Below are 10,586 nucleotides of genomic sequence, written 5' to 3'. Positions count from 1 at the left end.
TGCAATAGGCTCTCATCTAGACTCCTATTTCTACTGACTTGCTGACTTTCTACTGACTGTGACACCTTCGAGCTAGTGCGGAGCCGTAAAGCAAAAGGAAGATTTCTCAGCCCATTATCGAATTCGAATGCCTCCACTATGAAATCTTCGCGGAATAACGAGGTACTCCCCATCCTTTTCTCGTCAGACGCCTCAACAGGCAAGCCGTGTCTTCACATCTAGAGGCGCTGGTTCCAAATCAAATCAAAGACATCAGGGTAAACACCCTAAGAACGTCCTAGCAATTGATGTTGAACACGCGGCTGCGTTGGATTCTTTGCGCAAAGTCATGGAACTTGACATGATGAAGGTCCGCCCTCATATTCCACCGGGCAAAGAATTCAGTACTGGCGTAATTTACTTTGTTGACGAGACCATTGCCGACTGCGATCTGTAGATCCAGCTGCAGAAAACACCGACATCACAAACGCGTTTCGTCTCGGCACGTCACAGTATGTAAAGATCATATTTAAGGGCGAATCCCTCCTATCGCATGTAAAGGTGGGCCACTTCCGACACGCAGTTCGTCCTTTAATACCAAAACCGCTGCAGTGCTGGATGTGCATGACGTCGGGTCATGTGAGTAGTGTATGCAAAAACACTGCCGCGTGTTCTCGATGCGCTGGGGCCCACACCATTAACACGTGCGAGGCCAGTGTGCTGAAATGCACAAATTGTAGCAGGCCTCACCATGCCTCCTCGAAGGAATGCCCTTTGATTCGAAAAAAATTGCAATATTGAAGAACATGGTTAGAGACACCTGGGGACTCGCCGAGAAGCAGCAGCCTATTCTTCGTTCCTGTTTGCTTGCGCACAAAATGTTTTAAGAGCAACATCTTGTAAGCGAAGACGGTCACGGCGCCGACGCCGATCAAGAACTTCATGTAGCGGACTACTAGTGCCACAATGATCCGGTCATAAAAGACAACGAGGACAAGCCCGGCACGCTGACGGTGCGCGAGGAGTGGAATCGGCAGCATCAGGCGAACGCCTCATTGAGCGGGCTCGGCTAAAGATATAATTTGTGGACACCAGGCACCAGCGTCTGTCTGGTTTTTCTTCACGCACAAATTGGGGACTCCGGACTTCGCGTCATCGATAACAGCTCACGGTGCCTCAGCCACTTCGCTGGCCCTGCCGCCGCAAGGACCTCGAGCCCCGCGGGAACTTTTCCTACAGCCCCTTGCACCACAGCTGCGCATTATTCTGACAGCGTCTTCATACTCGGCGCTGGAATCTCTGGCTCAGTTGGCCGACAAGCTTATGGATGTCGGTTTTCCCTCCGTGGCCACAGTTCATCGCCCTCTTGACCCTCCGTCAGAGGGCGATGAAATCAGCTGCTGGCGACAGTTATGCGCATCTACTCGAAGGTAACGAAGAGCTTACACGGCAACTAGCGCGATTGACAGCTGAGGTCACTGCCATCCGAACACGCCGGCCGCGTTCTTCGTCACGGCGTCGCCGCCCCAGCCCCGGCTACTCTGGACGCCGTTCTCCTCCTCCCTTTACGCTTTGCTGGTACCACCTTCGCTGTGGCTCTCGCGCAAACCAGTGGCGCCAGCCCTGCTACTACGCGGGAAACAGTTGAACCGAACACTGACGCCAACCACTGTTCCCGGCCCCAGATCCAGACGCCTTTTCTGCGTCATCGACGTGTCACCAAAGTCCGCTTTCTAGTGGACACTGGCGCCAAGATTTGCGCCCTTCCTCCTACGTTGGACCCAAAGCCTGGCTCCTTGCACTATGACGCTTTAGCCACTTCTGCTGTCCTATTTCTTCTCGATCAGGCCAGTCCTACTCGTCGCGTGCTTTTCACTCCACGGCCATCCGCGCTTCGCCATTCGCCCAGCTCACGGCTTCCTCTCGAGAAGGGGGGCCCTGTGGCACGCTACTACACTCTAAGAAAAATCCCCGGGAAAACGGGAGTAACTGCGCCGTTAGTCCTAAAAAGGGCGCTTTCGTCCCTCAAAGGACTAACTGCATGAATGTGCATGCCGTGTGCAAATTTCGGAGAGTAAGTGTTTAGTCCCTGCTCGGAAAGAGAGCAATGGGAGGACGAACGGCAACAGTTACTCCCCAGGGACTTCGCTGTTTTCGTCCGTGTCATGGAGCGATGCGGCGAAAACGGTATTGTCTATAAATCGTGAATGTTCGAAGTTCGTGCATTGTCTATTGAACTGCATGCAAAGCAGCACCTTGCCTCTTCGTGAGATAATTACGTGAAACTTAAAACTGGAATGTGAAGAGGCATGCCCTTCGTGCGCACCCCATAAGTGAGCGATACACATTAAACGCGCAAGTCATTGATAGACGGCTAGATTTTCTTGGACAACAGTACCTAAGTTCCTTCCGTTCCAAGGAGGTTGCGAACTGAAGCGATGTGTAGCTCAAACGGCACACGCTAAGCGACAGAGAAATTGCCCTTCTCTGTCGTCTTCGGTGCCCCGTTTGAGCTCGCTACACGTATACATGGCGTAGTGCCTCAGTTTAAGTCACCCTAAAAATACTCGGGCTGATTTCTTTTCGCAGTCGCTTATGGTTGCAAATACACTCAACTTTAGACTCTCACTGCATAGATTGCACAAAATACGGAGTCACTTTTATACTGCCGCACTTGAGTTCCCATACTTAACTTTGTCTAAATATCCCGCATTCTCAAGCAAGCGGCGTGGTGAAGTGGTTAGAGTACCTGACTTGTGGCCGAGAGGACGTGAGTTCGAATCCTGCTCTCGCCATGTTTTTTTTTTTCAACTCATTAATTTTTTTATTAGGGTATAAATGCCTAATTTAATTAATTCCACCTTTGCGGAGCATCGGAACGAATTACAGTTACTCCCTTGAGGACCATCGGGCAGGTGCAACTGTTAGTCCCCGAAGGCGTAAGCGCATGGGGAGTAACAGTTCATCCCATGTCAGTTCGTCCCCAAAAGGACTAATGGTTGTGGCAGATCAGTTAGTCCCCAAAAGGACTAACCTCCCTACCCCTTTTAGTCCTTTTTTTCTTAGAGTGTACGTGCCACAGTAGTCCGGTCACAATAGACGACGAGGACATGCCCAGCACGCTGACGATGCGTGAGCAGTGGAATCGACGGGATTGGACTTCAGCCTGATTGAGCAAGCTCGGCTAAATGTGTAATTTGTGGGCACCAGGCACCAGCGTCTACCTCGCTTTTCTTCACTCAAACAAACCCGCTGTAAAACCCGAGCCACGTAAACCACCTCCTCTCCCGCGCAGGCAAAACGCCGTCAGTTTCAAGAACAAAGGAGCATCGAACAGCGCGGCAGCTGATGCTTGGCCTTAAATCCCGAGGCTACAAGCACCTACTCAGCGAGATCAGACTTGTAGTACATCAAGGGACACTTTGTCTGTTCCTGGCAGGTTGACGGACCAAAATCGTCAAATTGTTACCATGATCAGCACTTTGGTGCGTGCTATTCGTGTTCTTCTGGACAAGCTACAGACGCCAACAGCTCGAAGTGCGTTACAAGTGCAATCCGGTTATCGCAATCATTAAGAAGTCTAGTGCTTGAGAACTTCTTCAGCAGAACCATGGCTCATCGACAACACCGATAGTGCCGGGATGATGTCAGAAGCGCCTTCATATTACAATGGAATACGAGAGGCCTGAGGGCACGTATTTCGGATTTCCGGCACTTCGTCCTTGAAAACCATTTTCTTATACTTGTCATCTGTGAACCGAACTTATCAGCCCCCATAAGACTGCCGGGATATGAACCCTTCGTTTCAACTATATGTGCCCAAAGTAGTGTTATGATCGATATGTCAAGTGTGAGAAGCGTTCAAGCGGGCGCGCCCATGTCGACTTAATTGCCCTCTCCTTCGAAACAGTGTCACTCCATTTATTCCCCGAGCTGACACAAAGAGAAGGACAAAGGAAAGAAGACCCGAAGAGCAGGAAGTCTTCGACGGCAGAACCTACTTCTACAGGCTCCCGAAGAAGACGTCGACGACCTCAAGACCACCAGGGTGTTATTTAAGGTCGTCCTGACCCCCGTGTTAACCAGAACCGCACGAGACTTGGAGAAGAGTCACAACCATGTACCAATGAAGTAATACATTCTTCTTTTTTTTTCATCATCACGATGTTCGGCTTCGTCGTCGTTTCCTGATTTTTACGGTGAAGACCCAGAAGAAGAAATAGCACAACATTGAAGCCTGGTGACGTAACGCCGTGGGTGGGGCATCACTATAGGCTCCGCCTCCCTCCGTCGGAACGGAGGAAGTTGAGGAGGAATGAGAGAGATAAATATTCCTCTCGTGATATCTACGCTCCTGCTAGGTCTTTAAAAAAAATTCTTTCGATTATATGTTCATGCGAGGTACAAAACCCTTCCGAAGGTGCTTTTGAGGCTTCAGAGAAAGGTGGTTCAGGGCCCCTTTAAGCAGCCTCAAAGAGGGCCAGGAGGCGCTGAAAAACTCACTCATACCACCGCATTTGAGCGACGTTCCGTAAGTGTCAGAAGGAGAGGAGAATGCCATGGCGGCCAAGCAGGGCAGTAACCCGATCCTCAAGGATTTCAAAGCCACATTCGGTCACCGCCTGGCATGGGAAAAATTTTTCAGACGGTGCAAGTTAAAACAAGCCGAGTATTCGGCGCAGCGTGAAATCGAGAAAGACGACACACAGCAGCCTGTAACACAAGGAAACCGGCCATCGTGCAGACGTTCGAGAGGTTCGTTGTGGCGGTTGAGGAAACGGAGGCGTCGCCTAACAAGACAGGACGCGTCTCTGCGGCTGAACGGTTCAACCGGGCTGAGATATGCGTGTACGAACAGGGCTAGTCGGAGAGTCACTGCAGTGGAATGCGCCACGAGAGTGAGGGCAAAGGGAGACTGGCGATTCTTCCCGCATTGACGGCCTCCCCTTCGGGGACGAGAAAGGAAGCCGCGGGCACACAAAGTGGCAGACGACGACAGAGGGCAGCGTATGCCTGGCGCCCTCTGTTGCGCTTGGCGAGGCCCGAAGAATTCAGACAGCGATCCAATCGAGCGCGCATTAAGAGGTAGTAATTGTCGAATTGGGCTCATAAGTTTCTTGCTTTTAAATAGAGCTCGATAAATTTTTTTTCGGTGGTTAGCTAATAAGAGCTTACTTTAATTTCAAATATTTCGCGTTATGCTCAGAATTTCATTGTATGGTTTGTTGTGCGCGCCAGTTACAAAAATGCGAGGCCGGTGCTGCCACGGACGGTGGCTCGTGGTCACCCTGGTTTTTGCAGATAAGCATTGACATGGGCGGTTTGTAGAAATAAACCGTTTCGGGTAATTCAACGCTTAAAGTACGTCATCACTTGCGGAAATAAGCGCGCGCAAGGCGGCGCGCTTCAAAGCGCGCGGCGCGAAAGTCGCTTTCGCGGCAAGAATTCTCTATAAACCCCCGAGTGCGGAGCATTGGGAGAGCCGGCTCGTCAGCTGCGAGCTCGCCGTCCAAAGAAGGATGGTGGAGCACGCTAGGGACGCGGCCAAACTCAGTAGAGCACTGGACTGAGGGACCACCCGTGCTGAAGAGGCTTCCCTTCGACGAGAAGACAGCGTGAAGAAGAGAAGACCTCGATCCGCGAGAATTCCATATTATGATTCAATAAATGTTTCTCTCTCTCTCTCTCTCTCTCTCTCTCTCTCTCTAGAACAGCAGCTTGGGCTTCTTGGTTTTCCATACTGCTGTTAAAGGGACACTAAATGTAATATTAAGTCAACATGGAATGTTGAAAGACCATCCCATAAACCTCGAAATGCTTGTTTCATGCGAAGAAGCGACTTATTTTAAGAGAAAAATGCGTTCTAAAGCGTTCGCGTACCTCTAGCGTAGTTCAAATCGCCCGCCCTCTGATCGAGGAGTGTTGACCTCATGGTCTCATAGTGACGTTGCGCCGTCGGTGAGTAAAATGGCGGCAGCAGACGGCGCTACGGCTTTTCTGCGCAAAATGCAAATGCGCGGCCAGAAACAGAGCCAAGACAGAGCCGACAGCAGCGCGAAAGCGCAACTATGGTGACTAGCGGAAGGGAAAGCGCGCGACGATAAGCTGGTTCATTTTATGACGCCAACTTTGACGCTCGTTGCAATGGATGACCCTGACAACGACACATTGGCTCGCGATGCTGGGCTCGACTTCAGCAATTTAAGCACTGATGAACGTAACATGCTTCTGAGGGCTCGCGCTGCCGGCGTCGTTGCGTACTACTACGACGGCAACTGTATGTCATGGTAGTACATATTCGCACATTTGTAGCTTTTTCTTCGTGAAAACTAAATGCCGCACTGAAGAGCAACTGCAGTTCTTGCGCTTCGGAGAACGCAGGCAAGACCGACGGAACAGCGCTACGAGAAAGCATTGCTTTGAAAGGCACTCCACACGACTTCAGTAAATCGGCGTAGAACTCGTAATCATCTGGACAAAAGTGCGGCGAGCACACTATGCGATTTTTCGTCTCTTTGTCAACGCGCTGTGGCAGAGGTACGGCACTTAACCATTTCGAGCGGAGAGGTTCACTCGTTGGCACACAGTGATAAGTAACGTTGGATTCGCCGCTGCAACTGCCCTTGGCCAAGTTCCGCGGACCGTTCGCGCATTCCACGACATCACATGTATGTACGTAGCATTCTCGCTGCTTGTTCCAAATGCATGTTTCGCGAGCCAGCAAACCAGCGCAGCACGACGCGATAACGAAACGACTGAAACTCCAAAGCGTGCGCGGCGCAGAGTAGAGCGAAAACGATACCTTTCGACTACCCATACTACTGAAGGGTAACGTCAAAATGTTATTTTTTCTTAGAATGTGTAATAACCGATGTGGAGGTAGCAGCAGCTTTTGCAAGATTCCTTTATTGCACAACAAACAAGGGTTTATGTAGGCACGATGTATCGCTTATCGGCACACGTGCAACGGGTTTAACACGGAAGACATGCGCACAAGATAGCCAACTCAGTCACGTCGCTCTGTTATCACATCCCTTCCCACCTTGCAGTCAATGCCATAACGAAGCACTGGGCGACGTACACGAGTAGACCTACGGCATGCTTGCGGAACTTCTGGACTAGGCGATCTCTGCACTGCAGTTTGCGTCGCTGGAAGGATAGGCGATCTCTGCACTGCAGTTTCAGTCGCTGGAAGCTTGAAGCTGGGGTTGGCGTGAGAGACTATCGGTATAGCATCTCATGCTCTCCGCACGTGGTTGCGATGACGTCGGTGTACTGAACCATCGGAAGTCTGTACATGACGTGGCCCAAGCGATGCAGTATCCGTGCGGCCAGCCACTTCGGACCACGAGAGAAGTTTCGCACATACACGGGGTCACCTTGCAGAAACTCCCTCGAGGATGGCGGCTTCGTACATTCAGGGCCTTTTGCGCCAGGGTGCAGTTTCGACAAGACAGAGCGGAAGCTCCTGCCCAGCATGAGTTCTGCTGGCGTCTTCCCGGTTTCCGAGTGGGGCGTGGAGTGCTGCTTGAATAAAAAACGAGAAACTTTACACGCCACTGTGCCCTGGCTCTGCTTTCGAAGCACACACTTTAGCTCGCGAACCATGCGTTCAGCCCTTCCGTTGCTTGCGGGATAGTATGGAGCGGTATACATGTAGCGCACGCCATTGCTGCTCGAGAAGGCTGTGCCGTTATCAGAAATAACCAACTCCGGCAATCCGTATAAAGCAAACATTCTTCGCAGTTTTTCGATCACAGCTGAGGAATGAAGCGATGGCATTATCTCGATCTCGGCCCAGTTTGATAGCGCGTCCACGACAACAAGGAAGAAAACGCCTTTAACCGGCCCTGCAAGATCTATGTGAATTCTGCTCCACGGGCTTTCGGGTTTCGTCCAAAAATGCACAGGCGTTTTAGGTTCGCTTTGCCTGTTATCTTGACAGAGTTTGCAATGACGCACGAAATCTTCAATCTGGGCATCGATCTTCGGCCACCACACATATGACCTTGCCAGAGCTTTCATGGCCGTTATGCCAGGGTGATTTGCATGGAGAATGGCGAGGACTTCTCTCAGTTCTTCTGGCAGTATGACCCTGTTACCCTACAGAAGGCAGTCACGGTGAAAAGACAGCTCTCCGCGCCTCACCTGATAGGCAGCATATTCTGGGGGCACACCTTGTTCTGGCCAGCCAGCTGCGACCCATTTCTTCACCCGCGACAAGGCAAGGATCACGCATAGTGGCTTATGAGAAGTCTGCTGCGCTCACAGGAGGGTACTCCACTGCTTCCAACAAAAGCACGCCACCAGGAGGCTCGATGTCCCTCCTGTCACCGGGCATCGGTAGCCTGCTTATACAGTCAGCGTTTGCGTGATCTTGCGTCCTTCTATACTCTAGTTTGTATTCGTAAGCAGATAACAACAAAGACCATCGCAACATGCGCGGTGACAAAACAACGGTAATCTGCTTGTCTCGTTGAAAGATACCGAGTAGTGGCTTATGATCTGTCAAGATGCGGAATCTTCGCCCGCAGAGGTACTGATGAAATTGATGGACGCCATAGACAATAGCTAGAGCCTCGCGGTCAATCTGGGCGTAATTACGTTCCGCCTTAGTGAGTGTTCTTGACGCATAAGCAACAAGTTGCTCTCGTCCTTGAGCGTCGCGGTGAGCTAATACAGCTCCCACACCCGCGGGTGATGCGTCACAAGACAGAACTAGGAGTGCATCAGGGTTGAAATGCACTAAAAGTGACTCGGACGTCAGCAACGTCTTTAGTCTTTTGAAAGCTAGTTGCTGCTCTTCAACCCAGTTCCACGTACTGTCGCTGTTCAGTAGGCGGTACCGTACTGTAACTTCGGACGGACCCTTTAGGAAACGATTGTAGAAATTCACCATACCTAGAAAAGCTTGTAGCTCCTTGTTCTTTGGTACAGGTGCTTTGTGAATCGCCTCGACTTTAGCCTTTGACGGGTAGATGCCGGTGGCCTTTATCCGGTGTCCCAAGTACTCCAGGCGCTCTTTGAAGAACTGACACTTGGCGCCTTGTATACGCAGTCCCGCTTTTGACAGTCGGTTGAGAACCTCCATGAGGATTTCGTGGTGCTCCTCTGCTGTTTCGCTGGCCACAAGGATGTCGTCGAGGTATGCCGCCACCTGGCATAGACCTGCAAGCACTGTATTAATTGCTCTTTGAAATAATCCGGGTGCTACTGAGACACCAAACGTCGCACTTTGTACAGGCCCTTTACTGTATTTATTGTGAGCATTTCTGCTGTAGCGTCATCAACTGCAAGTTGCTGGTACGCTTGCGTCGAGTCGATTTTAGAAAAAATACGGCCTTTCCCCAACTTTGCGAAAAGTTCCTTGCTAGTAGGTAAAGGATAAACGTTGTTCCTTACCGCTTGGTTTACTGTACTTCGATAGTCGCCGCATATTCTTAATGACCCATCTTTTTTACGGACGATCACCACAGGGGTGGCCCATTCTGAGTACTGCGTCGGTTGCAGAACACCTTGACGTTCCAGTTTTTCCAGTTCTGTGATGAAGTTATCCTTCAGTGCGAACGGAATACTGCGGCATTTTATAAACTTGGGCCTGGCGTCGTCCTTCAGCTCGATGTGTAGGGGTGGCAGAGCAGCGCCTGGAAATGTTTCGTCAAGAACATCCGGAAACTTTTTGATAAGGGCTTCTGCGTTTTGTTCGATGCTGTGAAGCCCAGTGACATTAATGTTCAAGACCTTGAACCAATCACGACCCAAAAGCGTGCTACCTTCGTTTCTTACAACGAGTATCGGCAGCTCGAAGTCTTGTTCCTTGAATTTGACCGGAAGTGTGGCTTTTCCGAGGACGTCCAATCCTTCCTTGGTGTCCGAGCTTGGTGTCCGATTGTTCAAGCTTTATGAGCCTTGCCACTTTCAGTTTGCTGAACGTGTTTTGACTTATAATCGACCTAGCTGCTCCTGAGTCGACTTCCATGGGCACTATTTCACCGCCTATACTTACGGCCACCATAAACTTCGGACAACCGCTATAGTCACTTGACTATATAATATTTAGCATGTCATCATACTCAATTTGCTCAGAGTTTGCCATATTTTCTAACAGGTGGTTAACCTGACCTCTTTGTTTCTTGCGACACGCTTTGGCCAAGTGCCCTTTTACGGAACAGTTGAAGCATACTGCGGTTTTAAACCTGCAACGGTATGCAGCGTGGTTGCCCAAACACCGGAAACACTGTCGTTTCAACTGCTCGCTTGAAGTTTTTACATCTTGCCCATTCCTATGCTGCTTCATGGGTTGCCTGTCCACCTTAGCTGTCAAATCGTCTGTTGTTTGTTGGCCGAGAAAGACCTAACGATCTGCCTACGTCACTGCGTACGATCTAACAGTGACGGTAAAGGCTGCTGCAAAGCATCAAAGGGTTATGGGCGGCCTACGTCCTGACGTAGGCCGCCCATAACCCTTTGATGCTTTGCAACAGCCTTTACCGTCACTGTTAGATCGTACGCAGTGACGTAGGCAGATCGTTAGGTCTTTCTCGGCCAACAAACGTTGCTGCACAATGCTGTCAGAGATTCCAAAAACCAACCGGTCCCTTAGCATT

This window comes from Dermacentor albipictus, chromosome 1 (assembly GCF_038994185.2).
Source record: "Dermacentor albipictus isolate Rhodes 1998 colony chromosome 1, USDA_Dalb.pri_finalv2, whole genome shotgun sequence".
Taxonomy (NCBI): domain Eukaryota; kingdom Metazoa; phylum Arthropoda; class Arachnida; order Ixodida; family Ixodidae; genus Dermacentor; species Dermacentor albipictus.
Note: the sequence above shows the minus strand (reverse complement) of the source record.